The following is a 22246-nucleotide window of genomic DNA, read 5'->3' as shown; positions in this document are numbered from 1 at the left end:
CATGGTGGTGCGTGCCTGTAATCCCAGCTACTCAGGAGGCTGAGGCAGGAGAATTGCCTGAACCCAGGAGGCGGAGGTTGTGGTGAGCAGAGATCGTGCCATTGCACTTCAGCCTGGGTAACAAAGAGTGAAACTCCATCTCAAAAAAAAAAAAAAAAAAAAAAAAAAAACCCCATCAAAAAGTGTGCAAAGGGTATGAACAGATACTTCTCAAAAGAAGACATTTATGCAGCCAACAAACATATGAAAAAAAGCTCACCATCACTGGTCATTAGAGAAATGCAAATCCAAACTACAGTGAGATACCATCTCACACCACAGTGATCATTAAGTCAGGAAACAACAGAGGCTGGAGAGGATGTGGAGAAATAGGAACGCTTTTACACTGTTGGTGGGAGTGTAAATTAGTTCAACCATTGTGGAAGACAGTGTGATGATTCCTCAAGGATCTAGAATGAGAAATACCGTTTGACCCAGCAAACCCATTACTGGGTATATACCCGAAGGATTATAAATCATTCTACTATAAAGACACATGGCCACATATGCTTATTGCAGCACTGTTTACAATTGCAAAGACTAGGAACCAACCCAAATGCCCATCAATGATAGACTGGATGAAGAAAATGTGGCACATATACACCATGGAATACTATGCAGCCATGAAAAGGATGAGTTCATGTCCTTTGCAGGGACACGGATGAAGTAGAAACCATTATTCTCAGCAAACTGACACAAGAACAGAAAGCCAAACACCTCACGTTCTCACTCGTAAGTGGGTGTTGAACAATGAGAACACACTGACACAGGGAGGGGAACATCACACGCCGAGGCCCGTTGAGGGGTGGGGGCTAAGGGAGGGATAGTAGGGTGGTGGGGTGCCAGGGGAAGGATAGCATTAAAAGAAATCCCTAATGTAGATGATGGGTTGATGGGTGCAGCAAACCACCATGGCACACGTTTGTTACCTATGTAACAAACCTGCACGTTCTGCACGTGCACCCCAGAACTTGAAGTATAATTAAATAAAAGTGTAACAAATAATTATGTAAAATATGTTCATGGATACACAATATAAAAACATGTGATTTTGTGACCGCAGTAACGAAGTGTGCAGGGACTGAAAGCATACAAAGTCTTTGTATGTGACTGAAGCTGTTGTCAGCTTAAAACGGTGACTGTAACCGCGACATGTTTTATGTAATCCCCATGTTAACTGCAAAGGAAATGCCTATAGAAGATACACAACAGAAACTGGAAAAGTCATCAAAGAACATTGCTGGAAAACGAAAGGAGAGAAACGAAGAGGGAGACAGTGAGAGGGACAGGAGAGCCGCAAGAGGGAGAGAAACAATTCGGAAATGCCGGGGCAAGCCCTCGCCTCTCAGGAATCACTCTTCGTGTAAGTGAATTAAATCCCTCATCAAAAGACACACAGTAGCTAAATGGAGTTAAAAAACAAGCTTCAGCTCTATGCTACCCACGAGGGACTCCTTTTTGATTCAGAAACGTACAAAGGCTGAAAACGACAGGGTAGAAAGAGGTATTCTATGCAAATGGTAACGAAAAGACAGTAGGGGGGACCATACTTACATCACACAAAACAGACTTGAAGACAAGAACCGCCACAAGAGACCAGAAGCAACATTATTTAATGATAAAAGAGTCCCTTTACCAGGAAGATACAACAATTATAAATATGCATGTACCAACACCAGAGACCCAAAGATATCACACAATGACAGAATTGGAAAAAGAAATCGAAAACAATATACAACAATGGTAGGAGATTTCCACATCCCACTTTTGCTTGTCGGGGTTTTTTGTTCTGAGATAGAGTCTCACTCTGTTCCCCAGGCAGGAGTGTTGTGGCGTGATCTCGGCTCACTGCAACCTCTGCCACCCAGGTTCAAGCGATTCTCTGGCCTCAGCCTCCCAAGTAGCTGGGATGACAGGCATGCACCACAACACCCAGCTAACTTCCGTATTTTTTTAGTAGAGACAGGGTTTCACCATGTTGCTGGTGGTCTCAAACTCCTGACCTCCAGTGATCCGCCCACCTTGGCCTCCCAAAGTGCTGGGATTACAGGTATTAGCCACCACGCCCTGTTCAATATCCCACTTTCAATTTTGTATAGAGTACATCAGCCAAACAAAAGGCTAATAAAAAAACCGAGGACTTGAAGAACACTACAGATCAAGTGACCCAAAAGACATTTTTAAAACTTTCTACCCAAAAGCGGCAGAACACACATTAGTTTCAAGAACATTCTCCAGGATACATCATGTGTTAAGGCACAAAACAAGACTTAACAAATTTAAGAAGTTTAAAATCATACCAAAATTTTTTTTCCAACCACAATGGAATGAAACGAGAAATCAATAGCAGAAGAAAACCTGGAAAATACACAAATATGTGAAAATGAACCACTGAGTCAAAGGAAAAAAATCACAGGGGAATTTAGAAAATAGCTTGAGACAAACAAAAATGAAAAGGCAACATACCAAAACCTGTAAGATGCAGCAAAAACAATACTAGGAGAGAAGTTTATAGCGGTAAACAGCTATGTTTAAAAAGAATGAAGATCTTAAACAAACAACCCAACTTTACAACTGAAGAAACTAGAAAAAGGAAAAAAACCAAGCTAAAGTTAGCAGAAGAAAGGAAATTATAATAAAGATGATAATGCACAGAAATGAAATAGAAAATATGAAAACAATAGGAAAAAAATAAACTAAACTAAGACTTGATTTTTCGAAGAGAAAAATGGCTGGGCGCAATGGCTCATGCCTGTAATCCCAGCACTTTGGGAGGCCAAGGTGGGTGGATCACAAGGTCAGGAGTTCAAGACCAGCCTGGCCGACATGGTGAAACCCCCGTGTCTCTACTAAAAATAGAAAAAAGTTAGTCGGGCGTAGTGGCGGGTGCCTGTAATCCCAGCTACTAGGGAGGCTGAGGCAGAAGCATTGCTTGAATTCGGGAGGTGGAGGTTGCCGTGAGCCAAGATCGTGCCATTGCAATCCAGCCTGGGCAACAACAGCAAGACTCCGTCTCAATGAAAAAAAAAATTAACAATCTGTTTTTTGTTTGTTTTTTTAAAGAGATGAAAAGGGCAGGTCTTGCTATGTTGCCTCAGCTGGTCTTTAATTTCTGTGCTCAAGTGATCCTTCTGCTTCAGCATCCCAAGTAGCTGGGACCACAGGCACACACCATATGTCTGACAAAAATTGACCAAACTTTTAGGCAGACTAAGAAAAAAGGAGAAAAGATCCAAATAAATAAAATCAGAAATAAAAGAGGGGACGTTACAACTGATGCCACAGAATACAAAGAATATTCACAAAAGACCACTGTGAACAATTATATACCAACAAATGAGGTAACCTAGAAGAAATGGACACATTCCTAGAGATATACAAACTACCAAGCCTGAATCCTGATGAAATAGAAAAGCTGGACAGATCTATAACTAGCAACGGGACTAAATCAGTAATCAAGACTCTCCCAAAAAGAAAAGTCTAGGACGAGATGGTTTCACTGGGGAACAGTATCAAATATTTAAAGAAAAATCAGTGTCCCTCCTTCTCAAAGTCTCCTTAAAAAATGAAGAGGAGAAAATACCTCAAAACTCATTTTCTCAAGACTAGCATTATACTAGCAACAAAGTCAAAGACACAAGAAGAAAAGAAAACTACATACAGGCCGATATCCCTGATACATACAGATGCACAAACTCTCAACAAAATACCAGAAAACGGAATCCAAAAGTACATTAAAAGGATAATAAATCATGACCAAGTAGGATTTATCCCAGAGATGCAAAGATGGTTCAATATACAAAAGTCAGTGCATGTGGCACACCACATTAACAGACTGAAAGATAAAAATAGTATGATCATCTCAAAATATGTTAAAAAAAAAAAAGGGATTTGACTGAATTGAACACTTTTTCATTATAAAACCATGCAAGAAACCAGGAAAAAAAGAAATCTGCCTCAACATAATAAAGTCCATCTATGAAACGTCAACATCCTATGTACATGGCATATAAGACTTAATAGTGTTAAAATGTTCATACTACCCAAAGTGAGTCACAGAGTTAATTAAATTCCTATCAAATTCCCAATGGTATTTTTTGAAGAATAGAAAAAACAATCCCAAAATTCATATGGAACCACAAAGGACCCTGAACAGCCAAAACAATCTGAAGAAAAAAGAACAAAGCTACAATTTTCACATTTTCTGAACTCAAAACATTTTACAAAGCTACTGTAATCAAAACAATGTGATACTAGCATAAAGACAGACATATAGACCAGTGGAGCAGAACAGAGAGATCAGAAGTAACCCACATATATAAAGAGAAATGATCTTCAACAAGAGTGCCAAGACTACACAATGGGGAAAGGATTGTCTCAAAAAATGGTGCTAGGAAAACTAAATATCCACATGCAAAAGAATAGCATTGGGCCGGGTGTGGTGGCTCACGCCTGTAATCCAAGCACTTTGGAGGCCAAGGCGGGCAGATCACCTGAGGTCGGGAGTTCAAGACCAGCCTGACCAACGTGGCGAAACCACATCTTTAAAAAAAAAAGAAAGAAAAAGAAAAGCACTGGATCCTTATCTCACACATACACAAACCTCAACTCATAATGGATTAAAGGACTTAAGTATAGACCTGAAACTACAAACCTCCTAGAAGAAAACACAGGGGGAACGTTTCAAAACATTGATCTCGGCAATGATTTCGTGCATATGGCAACAAAAGCAAAACTAGACGAGTGAGACTATATCAAAGGCCTTCTAAATAGCAAAGGAAACCATCAACGGCGTGAAAAGGTAACCTGTACAATGGGAGAAAATTCTGCAAACCATCTGTCTGAAAAGAGATCGATATCCAAAATATATAAGAAATTCCTACAACTCAATAGCGAAAGCAAATAAACCGATTTTTTTTTTGTTTGTTTGTTTTTGTTTTTGTTTTTGTTTTTGAGACGGAGTTTCGCTCTTGTCGCCCAGGCTGGAGTGCAACGGCGCGATCTCGGCTCACCGCAACCTCCGCCTCCTGGGTTCAGGCAATCCTCCTGCCTCAGCCTCCTGAGTAGCTGGGATTACAGGCACGCGCCACCATGCCCAGCTAATTTTTTGTATTTTTAGTAGAGACGAGGTTTCACCAAGTTGACCAGGATGGTCTCAATCTCTTGACCTCGTGATCCACCCGCCTCGGCCTCCCAAAGTGCTGGGATTACAGGCTTGAGCCACTGCGCCCGGCCAAATAAACCGATTTTTAACATACGCAGAGAAAAAGACTTGAATAGACCTTTCTGTACGGGAAACACACAAATGACAAGCAGGTGTAAGGAAAGATGCTCAATATCACAAATTGCCAGAGAAATGCAAATCATCACAATGAGATATCACCTCATGCCTGTTAGGGTGACCATGACTATAGCAAAGAAAAACGAAAGGAAAGGAAAATGGAAGGAAAAGGGGAAGGGGAGAAGGAAGGAGAGAAGGAAGGGAAGGGGCGAAGGAAGGGAAGCAATAGGAGAGAGGGAGGGAAGGAGGGAGGGAGGGAGGAAAAAGAACAGCAGAAAATAAGCGTCGACTAGGATGTGGAGAAGTTAAAATCCTTGTTCACTGCTGGTGACAATATAAAATGCTGCTGCCATGCAAAACAGAATGAAGTTTCCTTGGAAAATTAAAACTAGAACTACCAAGTGACCTAGCAACCCCACCTCTGGATTTCTAGCCAATAGAATTAATAGAATCTCAAAGAACTATCTGCATTCCCGTGGTCACTGGACCACCGTTCGTGATAGCCAAACAGTGGGGAATGACGTGAAGGTCCGCCGGCGGCTGAGGGGTGAAGACGACGTGGCCTCTACAGACATACAGACAATGGGGTGGTATTCGCCTCCTTAGCATTTTCGGGATTTTTTTTTTTTTTGGTTTGTTTTTAAGACTCTGTCACCCAGGCTGGAATGCAGTGGAGTGATCTCGGCTCACTGCAGCCTCCATCTCCTGGGTTCAAGGGATTCTCCTGCCTCAGCCTCCCGAGTAGCTGGGACACCAGGCGTGTGCCACCACACCCAACTTTGTCTTTTTAGTAGAGACGGGGTTTCACCATGTTGGCCAGGCTGGTCTCCATCTCTTGACCTTGTGATCCGCCTGCCTCAGCCTCCCAAAGTGCTGGGATTACAGGCGTGAGCCACCATGACCGGCCATATTATTCAGCCTTAAAAAAAGAGAGGAAATCCTGTCTACAATATGAATGAACCTTGAGGATGTTACACTAAGTGAAATGAGCCAGCCACAGAATACAAATACTGTGTGATTCTATTTCTATGAGGTACCTAAAGTAGTCAAAATCAAAGCATCTGACAGCGAATGGTGGTAGCCATGGAGCAGGGACGGGGAGACGCAGCTGCTGTTCGGTGGGAGTAGCATTTTGGTTGCAGAAGATGAAACATTTCATTGTACAATGGTGTCCACAGAATTAGCAATACTGTATTATACACTTCAAAATTAGTTGAAAGGGTAGATTTTGTTGTGGTGGTTGTTTTAAAAAAGGACCTTTATTCCAAATAAGGCCTCATTCTGAGACTCTAGGTGGACACGTGTTTTTTGGTGGGCCCCTATTCAACCCACTGCACACGTACACACAGCTGTGGCTTGCTGTACAGATACACAAAGTAGGTGTCCGCCAGGACCAAGCAGCCCGGTTTGCTCAGAACTGCCCCAGTTTTAGCACTGAAAGTTCCGTGTCCCAAGCAGACCAGGACGCTCGGCACCTTAATGGCTCAGAAGGAAGATTTAGATGTATAATAGAGAATTGACAAAAGAGAAATCACAGTATGTTATCAGGGATGACTGGCGGATTGGAGGAGAAGCTAGACAGAAGGCTCAGACCGGCTCGAATGTCAGCTGTCACCTCCCAGGCTCTGATTCCTGTGTGCTGAACTGTTCGCCTGAACTGAAACGTTAGAGCAATCCCAACAGTGCACTCTGGAAATCTGGCTTCTTAGGCTGCTGCTAACTTCCCTCACACTGGCCTGAAATTCCAATCTTTTTTTTAAATTGTTATTATTATTATTATTATTATTATTATTATCATTTTTGAGCCAGGTTCCTGCTGTCATCCAGCCGAGAACGCAGTGGTGCAATCAAGGCTCACTGCAGCCTCAGCCTCCTGCACTCAAGTGATCCTTCTGCCTCCACCTCCCAAAGTGCTGGGATTGCAGGCACGAGGCCTGTGCCTGGCTCCTCAAACCTGTCTTTACTGCCACTCTTTAAGGATGTTCCTAGTGATGAGGACAAGCTCTAAATCTGTGCTGAGCAATAAAAAGCTTGAAAATAGGAAGGGTCCCAAAATACCCAGACAACCAGCATCAGGCCCCAAGTCTCCCAAACTCATTCTTTAAATCTCCCTAAAAATATCTTGTGCAACTCAGAAATATCTCTCACCCTAAAACATTTAAGGGAGACAAATTATGTATCCTCACGCAAAAGCCTCAATTTAAGAATGCCTCAGAATGCTCCAGGTCCTCGGAGTTTGTAACTCACTTGGAATTCTTGCCTCTTTATCACTTTTCTCCCGTGTGTGTGTGTGTGTGTGTGTGTGTGTGTGTGTGGTGTGTGTGGTGTGTGTGTGTGGTGTGTGTGGTGTGTGTGGTATGGTGTGTGTGGTGTGTGTGTAGTATGGTGTGTGTGTGGTGTATGTAGTGTGTGTGTGTGGTGTGTGTGTGGTGTATGTAGTGTGTGTGTGTGGTGTGTGTGGTGTGTGTGTGGTATGGTGTGTGTGGTGTGTGTGTGGTATGGTGTGTGTGGTGTGTGTGTGTGGTGCGTGGTATGTGTGTGGTGTGTGTGTAGTGTGTGTGAGCATTTAGTGAGGTTTACCATGTGCCATGAATTTTCAGTCACTAAACACAACATTCTCTCACTATACAGATAAGGGAACTGAGAAAGTCACAGGCTCAAGGGCACGCAATTAGAAAATGGTGAAACACGGATTCAAATCCTGGACTGACTCCAAAGCGTATTCTCTTTCCACCAGGGTCTGTTCCTCGGAGTGGAGTGGCAGAACTGTGTGCCTAGTACTTGGTAAGAGAGGTGAGAATAAATTGCTTTCCAAAGTTGTGCCAACGTATAGTTCTGCCAGCTGTGTCTGAGAATGTCCACGGATCAACATCCCTCGTCAGCACTTGATATTATCAGACTCATATCTTCACCAATCGGGGTGGTATCAAATGTTATATCATTATGGCTTTAATTTGGGGTTCCTAAATTCTGAGGAATCGGAACCGTTACATAGGTTTACTGTCTATTCCTATTTTCTCTAAAATGCCTGTTCAAGTCCTTTGCCCATTTTCTTTTGACTGTCTTTTTTTCTTATTTATTTTTAATAGTTCTTTATACACTGTGAATACTAATCTTTTTTCAGTTATATATATTGCAAATAACTTCTCTAAGTTTGTGGGTCTCTTTTACTTTATGGTGACTTTTGATAAATTGATATTCTTTAATACAGTCAAATTTAGCTATCCTTAATTCATGTTTTATGCTCTTTGCTTATGCTTTAAAAAGCCATTCCTGGGCTGGGTGGGGTGGCTTATGCCTGTAATCCCAGCACTTTAGGAGACTAAGGCAGGCAGATAGCTTGAGCTCAGGAGTTTGAAACTGGCTTAAGCAACGTGGCAAAACACCATCTCTACATAAAATACAAAAGAAATTAGCCAGGTGTGGTGGTGTGCGCCTGTAGTCTCAGCTAGTCTCAGTCCCAGTTAAGGTGGGAGGATCACTTGGAAGGACCACTTGAGCCTGGGAGGTCAAGGCTGCAGTTAGCCCTGATCATGCCACTACACTTGAGCTTGCGTGACAGAGTAAGACCCGGCTTTAAAAAAAAAAAAAAAAAAAAAAAAAGTCATTCTCTACACCAGTCATAAAAATATCTTCCTATATTCTTTCCTAAACTGTTTAGAATTTGCTTTTCACATTTACGCCCTTGGTCTATTAATTAATTTTTTGCTTACGGGATACATGAGGACCTTTATTGAAACCTCTTGAAAATAAGATTTTTAAGTTGTCTCAGCACTATTTATTGAATAATCCTTCCTTTTCCCACGTATCCACATGTTTATCTGGCATAACCAAGTTTCCTTACATAGAGGTCTATCTCTAGCTCCCTACTCATTCCACTGGTCTGTTTCGCCCGGTGTTAACACCACAGTGTCATAACTATTTATTGCTTCATAATAAGTCTCTTTGTATTTCTCAACTTTCAAAGAAATTTGAGAATAAGCATATCAAATCCCTCTCCCCCAAAAATCCAGACGTAACTGTGACGGGAATTGCACCGAATCTTCACACCAGTTGGTGGAGAACTGGCATTTTACAATCTTGAGTCATCCTATCAAACACGGGAGGATGGTAACTGTGGTGGAAATTGCACTGAGTGTTTACATCACTTTGTGGAACTGACATTTTACAACGTTGAGTCAGCCATCATAAACATGGCAGGATGCTTGCTCTCCATTTATTTAGAATTTTTTTTTTTTGAGATGGAGTCTCTTTTTTTGCGAGACAGGGTCTCACTCTAGTCACCCAGGCTGGAGTGCAATGCGTGATCTCAGCTCACTGCAACCTCCGCCTCCCGGGTTCAAGCGATTCTCCTGCCTCAGCCTCCAGAGTGGCTGGGATTACAGGCATGCACCACCATGCCCTGCTAATTTTTCTATTTTTAGTAGAGACAGAGTTTCGCCATGTTGGCCATGCTAGTATCGAACCAGCCCATGATCCGCCCGCCTCAGCCTCCCAAAGTGCTGGGGTTACAGGCGAGAGCCACCGTGCCCAGCTTATTTACAATTCTTAATGCCTTTTAAAAATTTTATAAACTTCTCCATAGGAGTTTTTATGCATTTTTTGTTAGATTTATTCCTGGATACTTTTCTATTTTCAAACTGTCAGTGATATAAATAAATACAATCTAATTTTTGATAGTGGTTTTGTATTCAAAAACTTTAACAACCCCTCTTGTTAAACTAATAATTTATTTGTATGTGGGGGAAAAAGATATCTATGAATAGCAACGGGATTTTTTTTTAATGGTTTTATTTTTCATGCTTGTGAGCACATAGTAGATGAATATATTTATGGGGTCCATAAGATGTTTAGATACAGGCATGCAACGTGAAATAAGCACATCATGAAGAATAGGGTATCCGTCCCCTCAAGCATTTATCCTTTGAGATACAAGCAGTCCAATCCCACTCTCTGAGTATTTCTAAGTGTGAACTTAGCCATCATTGACTATACTCGCCCTGCTGTGCTATGAAATAGTAGGTCCTAATGATTCTTCCCATTTTCAGGGGCCCGTTAGCCACCCTCACCTTCCCGCAGCTCCCACTCCCTTCCCCGCCTCTTGTAACCACCCTTCTACTCTCTGTGTCTGTGAGTTCAATTTGATTCTGCCTAAATGAGTGAGAACATGCAATGTTTGTCTTTCTGTGCCTGACTTATTTCACTGAACACAATAAGCTCTGGTTCCACCCACCTCGTGACAAATGACTGGATCGCATTCTTCTTCACGGCTGAAGAGTATTTCATTGCATGTAAGTACCCCATTTTCTTTATCCGTTTATGTGTTGATGAACGCTGCTTCCAAATCTTAGCTATTGTGAGCACTGCTGCAGCGAGCACAGGAGTGCAGACGTCTCTTCCATATACCAAGTCCTTTCTTTTGGGCATACGCCCAGCAGTGGGATTCCTGGATCACACGGTAGCTCTATTTTTAGTTTTTTGAGGAACCTACAAACTGTTCTGCATAGTGATTGTATTTACATTCCCACCCACAGTGTACAAGGTTCAATAGGGCTTTTGTTTTTTTAAATGGAGTCTCACTCTGTCACACCCAGGCTGGAGCGCAGTGGCATGATCTCGGCTCGTTGCAACCTCCGCCTCCTGGGTTCAAGAAATCCTCCTGCCTCAGCCTCCCAACTAGCTGGGAATATAGGCACACGCCACCATGCCCAGCCAATTTGCGTATTTTTAGTAGAGACAGGGTTTCACCATATTGGCCAGGCTGGAATTAGGGCTTTTTTTAAAAAAATCTAGAACAAGTTGGCATGACACTGAGACCAAAAGCTTCCATTTTCTTTGGATAACAAATAGCGTTAACAGAGGCCGGGCACGGTGGCTCAAGCCTGTAATCCCAGCACTTTGGGAGGTCGAGTCGGGTGGATCACAAGGTCGAGAGATCGAGACCATCCTGGTCAACCTGGTGAAACCCCGTCTCTACTAAAAATACAAAAAATTAGCTGGGCATGGTGGCGCGTGCCTGTAATCCCAACTACTCAGGAGGCTGAGGCAGGAGAATTGCCTGAACCCAGGAGGCGGAGGTTGCGGTGAGCCGAGATCGCGCCATTGCACTCCAGCCTGGGCAACAAGAGCGAAACTCTGTCTCAAAAAAAAAAAACAAACAGCGTTAACAGTGAAGAGATCACAATAAACTCCAGTTCTCTGTTTGCCCAAAAAAGAAAACAAAGACGCAGTCATGTGAGGCGAGAACGATGTCTGTTTAACTACAAACCCATCTACGAGAGACACAATAAAGACAATACTCAGCGTCAGGGAACAATCACTCTACGCAGCAGTGTTTTACATACATTGTCACATTTAGGATGTTGCTGAAGATAGAAGAAGGGGAAAAAAAAACGCAAGAGACTACGTATCTTTTTAAAATGTCATTTATCTTTAAAATGTCTTTTTAAAGAGCTTAGAATTCTTTGGTGATAGACACCGTGATCCACAGGCCAGGCACCGCTGTTTTAGAACCGAAGTCTATCACGGAGCACATTTTGAATAGAGAAACAATACACCATTGTGTCTAGCCAGGTTTTGGTCAGACTGTCAGCTTTGCATGTGTTTGTATTTAGAGAAATAAGTCTGCCTTAACAATTCTTTAATCAATGGCATAATAACTTAGAAGCTGCCATCTGTGAGCTGAATCATCTACATACTGGAAAAGACTGCAGAGGCTCCCGGGGGAGACGGCTCCGCGTGAGAAAGCTCAGCAGACAGGCAGACTGGGACCGCAAGACCACAAAAGAACCTGTCAGCTCCTCCGATCAGCCAGCCAGCCATCTCGCATCTTGATGTCTGTTAACTAACTGTGCTTGTCCTCTTGTCAAAATACATTTTTGGGGAACCGCCCACCCTAGTGAAATGACGGATGCTTGACTCTAGGAAGGGAATCCTCCACGATGCTTACCTTTTTTGGAGAAACGGGTCTGGTAAGTCCCGTGTCTCTGAAGGGGTCTAGGAAGCCGATGGCTATAAGCTCCTGGATCAATTAGCCTGAGTCCTGAGGGCAGGATGCAAATGAAGTCCACAGCAGATGCTGCCTTTCATCTCTCCCCGGTGCCCTCCCGGCGCACACTAAGCATTCAGGCCGTGTCGGTGAGATGTGTCTGCCTGCATAGCTCCTGGAAAACTTCACGACGGATGCCTGCGAACCGCTCGCTGGAGCGTGTCACTTCATCAACCGTGCTAACGTGAGGACTCTCGTGTGAGGAGGGAGGCACCGAACCGCCAAGAGCCCAAACCTAGAGCTCGATACCAGCGGCTACGAACGAGGCGTGACTTCAGATGCAAGCCCTCTGCCTTCCCTTCAGCGGGGAACAAGCAACCAGGATGTGAACCCCTGGGTAAAGAAACACAGAGGTCCAGAGAAATGAACAGCCTGGAAGAAGGAGCACAGGCAGAGGACGTCAGCAATCCGCCCTTCACGGCTAACGACGGACCCACCTCCCTACGGATGTTTCTCCACTGGGGCTCTAAAAGCAGTGAGCTGTGGGTCTGGGGCAGGCTTCTGAAGCTGGCTTGTCATGACGCTCCCTGACTGCAGCCTGCCGTGAATCACCGAATCCAAGGACGACAGTAACAAGAACGAGGAAGACATGCTTCGAAGGGCTTTCACATACACACGGACGAACTCATGAGGATGAAGTTCTCTCCCTACCTAAACCCTAAACACCAGGTGCAACGTCACTGGTGTTGAGGTCGCATGTGAATAGACCATCCTGCTCTGTGAAATGAACACCTGTCTTTCGTCCTTCTAAAAATTCCATTCTACTTCCAGAGAAAGACTCGAGTCTCCCAGTAGGGACTCACTCCCTCACTGGAGAGTCTACGTGGAAAAGAAATTAAAACGTGACACACAGGCAGATGTTCAGAAGACCCACTCTGTGTCTTCTAATCTCTCTTAAAAGTCAGCAAGGAGGAAGGAGCTCTCACCAAGAATATAATATTGCAACCAGGCGCGGTGGCTACAATCCCAGCATTTTTGGAGGCCAAGACGGGAGGATCACCTGAGGTCAGGAGTTCAAGACCAGCCTGACCAACGTGGAGAAACACCGTCTCTACTAAAAATACAAAATTAGCCGGGTGTGGTGGCAGCATGCCTGTAACCCCAGCTACTCGGGAGGCTGAGGCAGGAGAATCACTTGAACCCGGGAGGCGGAGGTTGCGGTGAGCTGAGATCGCACCATTGTACTCCAGCCTGGGCAACAACAGTGAAACTCTAACTCAAAAGAAAAAAACTATGCAAAGCAAAATTACAGGTAATCAAAATGAGCAGCCCCTGGACTTTTCTTCGCCATCTCCCGTGTCCGGTACAATGATTCCTGTGCATTTCATGTATATATCACATGAGAAAAACAAGCTCTCCAAAGACAAGCAGGGAGACGTGCCCAGTCTGTCTGTCCGCATGGAAATCCAAGGCCACAATGTGCCCTCCTCGGTGAGTGTCATGCCCTGGCGCAGGCGGGATATTTGGAAAATGTCGACGACGCGTATCAGTGACCCAAAGGGCAGGAGGCAACCTGCTGCAGAGAGAAATAAATCTCACGTTGGATCCAGAGGTCATCAGTAGCTCCCAGATTTTGGACTTTTGCCTGTGAAACGGTTGAGCCGGGCACGGTGGCTCACATCTGTGATCCCAGCACCTTGAGGGGCCAGGGTGAGTAGATTGCTTGAGCCCAGGAGTCTGAGACCAGCCTGGGCACATGGTAAAACACCGTCTCTACAAAAAACACAAAAGTTAGCCAGGCATGGTGGCACATGCCTGTAGTCCCAACTACTAGGAAGGCTGAGGTGGGAGGATCACTGGAGCCAGGAGGCGGCAGTTGCAGTAAGCTATGGTCACACCGTTGCATTCTAGCCTGGGCCTCACAGCTAGACCCTGTTACAAAAAAGAGAGACACAGAAAGAGACAGACAGAGAGAGGGAGAAAAAAAAAGAAAAGAAAGGAAAGGAAAAGAAAGGAAAAAGAGAGAGAAAGAAAGAAGGAGGGAGGGAAGGCAGGCAGGCAAGGGTTGACATCTGTGACTGCATCTGTCAGCCACTCATCAGTAAGCATCTGCACAGAGAAAGAGAGACAGAAAGAGGGAGAGAGAGAGAGGAGAGAGAGAGAAAGAGAGAAAGAAAGAAAAAGAAAGAGGGAAAAGAACAGAAAGTAAAGTAAAGCAGGCATTGACATCTGCGACCGCATCTGTTGGCTAATCAATCAAGAAGCATCTACAGAGAGCTGTGTTCAGAGTCCTAGGCTAAAAGACAAGGCTATCGAATCAATAACTAAATAACGAAGACCCCGCGGCTGAAGTCCTTGACTGTACTGATGTGTGTCTGCAGTCAGGAGCTTGGTTCTATCTGGGTAGGTTGAGCACCCGCCCCACCCAGGCCCAGGACAAGGAATGCCAATACAATTAAGACACAGATGCCAGCATGACATTTACACTTGGCAGAAGGTAACAGATGTGTGAGAAGAACTTCCCTCTTCCTGCCAGTCAAAGGAAGGAAATTCCACCGGGTGGTGTGAGGACTGAGCGCAAACCCGTACCCATGGCTCCAAAGCTGAAAGTCCTGTAGGCCTCACTGAGATGCACGTATTAAACGTGTTCTGATGATCAATGTCAAAGTGTTCTTCTTGCTTATTCCCTCCAGTTCCCCAGAGAGAGTCCAGCAGACTCACTTCTCTTCTTATGGGTACGTGAATCCCGGACAAGGAAAGTGACCAGCCTCGAGCCTCCCAGGAAGTTAACAGCGAGGCTGGGATAAGGCGCCAGGCACCTGCGGCGGGCGCGGGCTGCTCTCCACGTCTCAGCTCCGCACTGGCCTCGGTTCCACTGTGCTCTTCAGTGACAGAAAGGCTCAAGAACGTCGCATCCTTGCAGACTGACCAGCACCGTTTCCTGATTCTAATGGAGCCCACAGGAAATGGAGGGAGGGCGGCCAGAGAGCACACAGAAGACGGCAGCTCCTCACCGTCAACTCGGCCAGGGTCTGTCACCTCCTCTCCTTGCCTGGCTCGTCTTCTCCACCCCCATCCCACCAAAAAAGCAGCCAGAGGTACATCCTTGCACCTCTCAGAAATAAGCAGCATCCTCTCCCACTACGCTGCACCTCAGTTGTGCCGCACTTCAAGAAAACGCAGTAGAGAAAAGCTCACCTCCCTTTTCATTTTAAAGACAGGACCTCATGCTGTCACCGATGCTGGAGTGCAGTGGTACAATCTGAGCTCACTGCAGCCTTGACCTCCTGGGCTTAAGCAGTCCTGCCACCTTGGCCTCCCAAGAAGCTGGGACTACAGGTGCATGCCACCACATCTGGCTAAATTTCTTTTTTTTTTTTTTTTTTTTTTTTTTTTTGCAGAGACAGGGTTTTGCCATGTGTTGCAGGCTGGTCTTGAACTCCTGAGCTCAAGCAATCTGCCCACCTTGACCTCCCAAAGTACTGGGATTGCAGGCATGAGACACCCTGCCTGGCCAAGCTCACCCTGTCCATTTATTATCTTCAACATCCGGGATGCTTCTGAACCTCATAGGAGGTTGATGAGCAGGCTCTCAGGAGGTGAAGGTTGCTTTTAGTGACCAGGCACAACCAGGCCCAGTATTCAATCCGCTGTTTAGGCTCAGGGTGCTCACTTCCTTGGGCCTTATTCTCTAGAATCATGACAACTGATCTGATGAGGGTATTTGTGCTCATTGAACTGGCCCTCACAACCCTGCCTGGTCGCGTGTGCATTTCAGTGATGGAGCCTCAGCCCTCACCGTCCAGTGGGAAGGGATGTGGTGGAAGCCCGCGGAGGCCAGGGAGGTAAGGCAGTTGAGGCCATGATTACTCTTTCTCTATTCCTCAATCCACACCACCTAGGCAGGCACTGCGGGGTCTATGCTCCAACAAGCTGGGCGAGAACAGAAGAACTGAGAAGTGAGAGACTTGAAGAAATCACCCCTTCCAGGCCGGGGCAGTGGCCCGTGCCTATAATCCTCAGCACTCTGGGAGGCTCAGGCGGGTGGATCACCTGAGACTGGGAGTTCGAGACCAGCCTGACCAACATGGAGAAACTCTGTCTCTACTAAAAATACAAAATTAGCTGGGTGTGGTGATGCATGCCTGTAATCCCAGCTACTTGGGAGGCTGAAGCAGGAGAATCACTTGAGCCCAGGAGGCAAAGGCTGTGGTGAGCCAAGATTGTGCCACTGCACTCCAGCCTGGGCAGCAAGAGCGAAACTCCATCTCAGAAAAAAGAAAAGAAAAGAAAAGAAATCATCCATTCCAATGCTGCTTCTTTCAGTGATAGCAGAGTGCAGTCAGGACCCTGTGTAACTGCCCAAACCCACCCAGCTAGGGGTACAGCTTGAGGTCTAAGCACCTCCCAGGTAGGCTCGACACGCAGCTGCTGCGTGACACGAGGGCACCTGGGATTTGCACGTAGCGTTGCTTTTAGTCTCCATGCCGGAGGCCGACCCGCGTGCCAGGCGCTAAATGGGCTCACGCAGGGGATGCCGGAGCAGAGACGGGTTGAGTCACCCGGCAGATCACGGTGGGCAGCAGCCGCCCCCTCCGCCTCTGCCTCGCAGTCACGCCTCACCCGCCGCGGGCCGCGCGCGCTCCGCCCTCACGCCGCCCTGCGCTGCGCTCCTGCAGCCCCTCGCTGCTGTTGTCCTTGGCAAACCCCAAGGTACTGTGACCCCAGCCCGGGGTCAGACGCTGTGAGAAGACACTTGGAATGAGACACACAGCTCCGCGCAGAGCAGGTGGAATTTGGAAAGGGGCCAGTTGCTAATCACAGTAAGACAAACTTTCATTTTAGTCTCTGTTTTATGGATCCCACTTGTTTACCTGCTCATTTTTGCAGCTTAGCAAGGAATGAGCTTTGATCCTGCTCCAATACCAGCAGCACTGTTAGGAAGCCTGGCGAGCAGGGCAAGGCAGGAGGGGCTCCTGCGTCGGGTCCCGGGGGCCCGGGCTCCTCCCGCACGCGCTCCGGTGCCCGAAGTTCACGTTTGACCGGGCCCCAGACCCCCAGTGCGGTTGTGTTTTCTGTGTCAGACCTGCCTCTCAGTGGGACGGAGGCCCCTCCTGGGGGCGGGCATCTGTCTTACAGCTCTGGAGGCCGGAGCTTCATGTACAGTTAGTGCCATCAACACCGTAGGTGGTGACGAGGAAGAGGAAGTGACAGTGAAAACAAGGCCACGAGGAACTCAGGACTGTCTAGAACAGCGGCCACGTCAAGCTCCCTGGGACCCCCAGGCGGGAGCTGCTGCCAGCTCCCCACCCGAGACCGTGTAAAGTTAGAGAAGCCTCTGGCCAACATTCTTTTTTTTTTTTTTTTTAAGACAGAGTCTCACTCTGTTGCCCAGGCTGGAGTGCAGTGGCTCCATCTCAGCTCACTGCAACTTCTGCCTCAAGCAATTCTCCTCCCTCAGCCTCTCCAGTAGCTGGGATTACAGGCACGCACCACCACACCTGGCTAATTTTTGTATTTTTAGTAAAGATGGGGTTTCACCATGTTGGCCAGGCCAGCCTTGATCTCCTGGCCTCAAGTGATTTGCTCACCTCGGCCTCCCAAAGGGCTGGGATTACAGGCGTGAGCCACCATATCTGGCCTGACCAACTTCCTTGATCATAGATATCTATCCCCATCCTCTGCCATCTAAGCAAGGGCTACTGTGGGGTTTCTGGACAGCACAGGGCTTTGGTGGGAAGCCTATTTCTCACATCCAACCTTCCTCCAAGCTGCTGTAGAGCAAAACTTTTCACACAATGGGTCCCGATTAGAGACAAGGATTTAGGGACAGTGGAGAAAAAGTGCTCCGGTCTCTTCCCACTAATTGAGAAGTGAGATGAGATGACATTTCAGATGGCCACCCATGTATTCCCTGGGGCCAGGAGATGTAATTGTCACTCCCATGTAAACAAAAGGAGTCAAACTCTGTAAAATATTTGAAGAGATTTATTCGGAGCCAAATATGAGTGACTATGGCCTGAAATGCAGCCCCAGGAGATGCAGGGAACACATGCCAGAAGCGGCTGGGCTATCACTTGGTTTTACACATTTTAGGGAAACACAAGACATCCATCAATACATGTAAGACATACATTGGTTTGATCTGGAAAGGCAGGGCAACTCAAGGGTTGCTGAGGGGTTCTTGGTCGTGGATGGATTCAAACATTTTCTGATTTGCAATTGGTTGAGTTTATCTAAAGACTGTCTGTGTTAAGGGGTGTCTAAGATAAGAGGTGATGGAAACCATCTTCTTATGTAGATGAAGCCACAGGTAGCAGGCTTGGGAGAGAATAGATGGTAAATGTTTCTTAGCAGACTTCAAAAGGTACCAGACTCTTAGTTCATTCTCTCCTGGATCAGGAAAAAGACGTGGCAAGGGGAAGGGAATTCTCTACAGAATGTAGATTTTCCACACAAGAGACAGCTTTGCAGGGCCATTTCAAAATATGTCAGAGAAATACATTTTGAGGCAAAATACTTGCATTTCTTTCAGGGCCTGCTGTCTGCCAAATTGGTATCTCATTGCTACAGAGAGTCTGCTTTGTCAGTAAGTCTCTGTTTTAATGCTAATGCTGGTCAGTTGCGCCTGAATTCCAACGGGAGGGGGCTGTCCTGAGGATGTCCCACCGTGACTCATTCCCGTGGTGGCCTGAATTAGAATCTCAGGTTTGCTTTAGAACACCTTCCTTGAGAGGGGGGGAAGCTCAGAATGTTACTACTGTTGGTTGATACCCACCTGGGTCTCGCGAAAAGTCGACCAACTCCAACCAAGGGCTCTAACGGGGAAAGGCTGAAATGCGCTGGCCAGGGGCAAGGACCAGGGACCTCAGCACCGCAGCCCTCCAGAGCTAACCTTGGCCTCAGCTTCCCCATCTGGACAAAGGACTGTCGGACTCCGGATGGCAAAGGTCCCGTCTAAATCTAACATTCGACATCGGCCTCTAAGTGCCCTGAGACGATGTGGACATCAGCTTCTTGTCCGCGGCTAGTACGTGTCATGGACCCAGGTTACACACAGTCACATCAGGACAGTGTGTCAAATTGCAAAATGTAAGCCATATTCCTGGTCTGCAGCGGTGGTGACCTACATTCACCGGCCATCTGAAGAGAAGGCTCTTAGATTTTACAGACGAGAAATCTAAGACCCTAAGAGGTCAAAGAGCTTGTTCAAAGTCACGCAACTGAGAAGGGCAGACCCCCGTCCCCACACAACTGAGAAGGGCAGACCCCTGTCCCCATCCTCCCCAGCACAAGGCAGGCAGGAAGGAGGGAGGTCATGCCACGGAACGCCACAGGCAGAAACCAGTAAAAGGAAAGGAAAGCCTTCCAGTGACTGTAAGGGACGCATTTAATCCTTCATGCTTCCCCATTTCTACTTCTCACAGAAGCATTTCAGCCACTTACTAACATTAAGTACCACGAAGAAATGGGTTCTGTGAAACCAAAGAAGCACCAGCCACTCTGTGGGCAAAACAGTAAGAAGAACACGTGAATGGCACCATCCTGTTAAAGGGAAAAAAGGAATTTCCATGTCCCTAGATTTTCTTTAACGGGTTTTATGTGAGACTTTGCATCTATAGGATGCTTCTGCCTGCAAGAGTTTGTTTTAACTCTCAGAACAGGAACGTCTCAAAAGAAGACAATCTGCTCTTTGTAAGAGAGCCTGGCAGCATGCCTTCTGCGTCTCCCCTGACGAAGCCACTGGGGCAGCTCACGTGTGGGCAGTGGGTCGCAAGGGGCTGTGTACGTGCACCAAGCAAAACCATGCAGATGACATGGTGTACAAAGTGCTTCTGAGAAGCAGCGTGTGACAATCAGGGAGGGCTCTCTCAGAGGAAAACTCACAATCTGACCACGTTCTGATTTCACACAGCTCCAATCAGGAATCTCAACATACGTTTTCAGGGATGTCTCCTCCAAAGGCCCCTGGCTGCAGTGAAGCTGGACACTCAACTGGTTTGGGCTAGAGCTCGTCTTAGCCCATGTTGTGCGGCTATAACACCATGCCTTGGACTGGATAATTTATAAAGAGCAAAAACTTATTTCTTCACAGTTCTGGAGACAAGAAGGTCCAAGATCAAGGTGCCAACATCTGGTAAGGACTTTCCTGCTGTGTCCTAACATGTAAAGGGCATCACATGAGCAAGAGAGAGCAAAAGAAGGCTTGCCTCACCCTTTTATCAGGAACCCATTCCCAAGATAATGGCATTAATTCATTCCTGAGGGTGGCTCCTCATGACCTAATCACCTCTTAACCGTCCCACCTCTTAACACTATTACTGAGGATGAAGTTGCCAACACATGAACTTTGAAACCACAGCAGAAGGAGTGTTTTCAGACTTTTAAGGTAAAAATAGAGTTTGCTTTTGTTAATAAAATGGAATTTGCTATGTCATAAGGCATACTCCTAAAAGGTCTACAATTCCAAACCTGAAACAGGCATAGCAAAAGCCTACAGTAGGGCAGCCACCTCCACAGCCCCCCGTGTACAGCAGTCTTGGAACACACTGGCAGCAAAGGACGCTGGCCCCGTGTGGGGCATCAGAACAGCTCCTCAAAAACTTACACGCTATGTCACAGCATGTGACTGAGATCAACAAAAGGGGAAAACATATTTCCTCCCCAGGTCACTCTTCCCCCAGAACTAAGACCTTGCATTCTTACATGCACTTCTGGGAACCGCTACAAATGTCTCTCAATAGAAACGGCTCAGACCCAAACATCTGAGCTCAGCAGTTCAGGCGGGACGCCTTTCAAAAATAAATCATCACTCAGAAAGAATGTGTTGTTTTTCCTTTAGCAAAAAGGAAAGCCCTCCTCCCTGACCCCCTTTGTTAATTTTCATAGAACTGCCTTTACCCTCACCCTGTGAAACAAGGAAACTCCAACTTTTTGCTCTGGAAAGTTACAACGCCTGAGTAGTTCTGGGTACACTGTCCAGCAGAAATCACTCTATGTCCACCATGTGCCTAGCACTGCTAATCATGCCACCCTATCCAAGGTACATAGGCAACCTGATGACATTCTAGAAATAAAGTTCATTGGAAAAAAAAAGAATGCTAGAGGCCAGGCACAGTGGCTCACGCCTATAATCCCAGCACTTTGGAAGGCTGAGGCAGGCGGATCACTAGGTCAGGAGATTGAAACCATCCTGGGCAACATGGCGAAACCCCATCTCTACTGAAAGTACAAAAAATTAGCTGGGCGTGGTGATGCATTCCTGTAATCCCAGCTACTTGGGAGGCTGAGGCAAGAGAATCACTTGAACCCGGGAGTCAGAGTTTGCAGTGAGCCGAGATCACGACATTGCACTCCAGCCTGGTGACAGAGTGAGACCCCATCTCAAAGAAAAGAAAGAAAAACAGCTGCTAACGTACATGCTTTAAAGGTCATCACAGCAAATATTTCATGATGCAGAAAATGCCCATCGTGTTAAAGAAAAAAAGCAGGACTTAAAAGTCTACATAGAGTAAAATCAAAAAAACTATTTTACTCTGCATATAATTTATAGATAGAAAAACTGAAAAGTCCTATTACCATTTTTTAAAATTAAGTTAGTAGTTAAAAATTGACACATGAGTCACCCCCAAATGGCTTTAGAGGCAAATCCCACCAAATTGTATCAATCCAATCTTATATAAACTCTTCAGAGAGCAGAAGAGGAAACATACCCCAACTTACTTGCCGAAGCGAATGTAACTCTGAAACCAAACTAGATGAAGAGAGTACATGAAAAGAAAATTCTAAGCCACATTCGCTGCTAGCCAACACAGATGTGATACTTCCAAATGAAATGTCAGCAGGTCAAATCCATCAATATATTTTAAAATAATAATAATAACTAAAGCATCTTTGATGCAAATAAAATAAGAATCATTTAACATTTGAAAAATCTC

General features: G+C 45.9%; 1 protein-coding gene across 2 annotated transcripts in view; it reads right to left on the bottom strand.

Annotated features, from left to right (window-relative positions):
• The window catches only part of KIF26B (kinesin family member 26B), a 526146-nt gene that overhangs the window by 413620 nt on the left and 90280 nt on the right, over positions 1-22246 (bottom strand). Inside the window, exon 1 of one of the 2 annotated variants that reach the window (XM_074385662.1) lies at positions 1-22246. This exon is cut by the window's left edge and continues 9574 nt beyond it. The exons of the other annotated variant lie outside the window; for it this stretch is intronic. The gene's annotated coding sequence lies outside the window, so the exon portion shown is untranslated. 2 annotated transcript variants of the gene reach the window in all.

This window comes from Saimiri boliviensis, chromosome 14, assembly GCF_048565385.1.
Source record: "Saimiri boliviensis isolate mSaiBol1 chromosome 14, mSaiBol1.pri, whole genome shotgun sequence".
NCBI classification, from domain to species: Eukaryota; Metazoa; Chordata; class Mammalia; order Primates; family Cebidae; genus Saimiri; species Saimiri boliviensis.
This window is presented reverse-complemented; position numbering and strand designations above follow the sequence as displayed.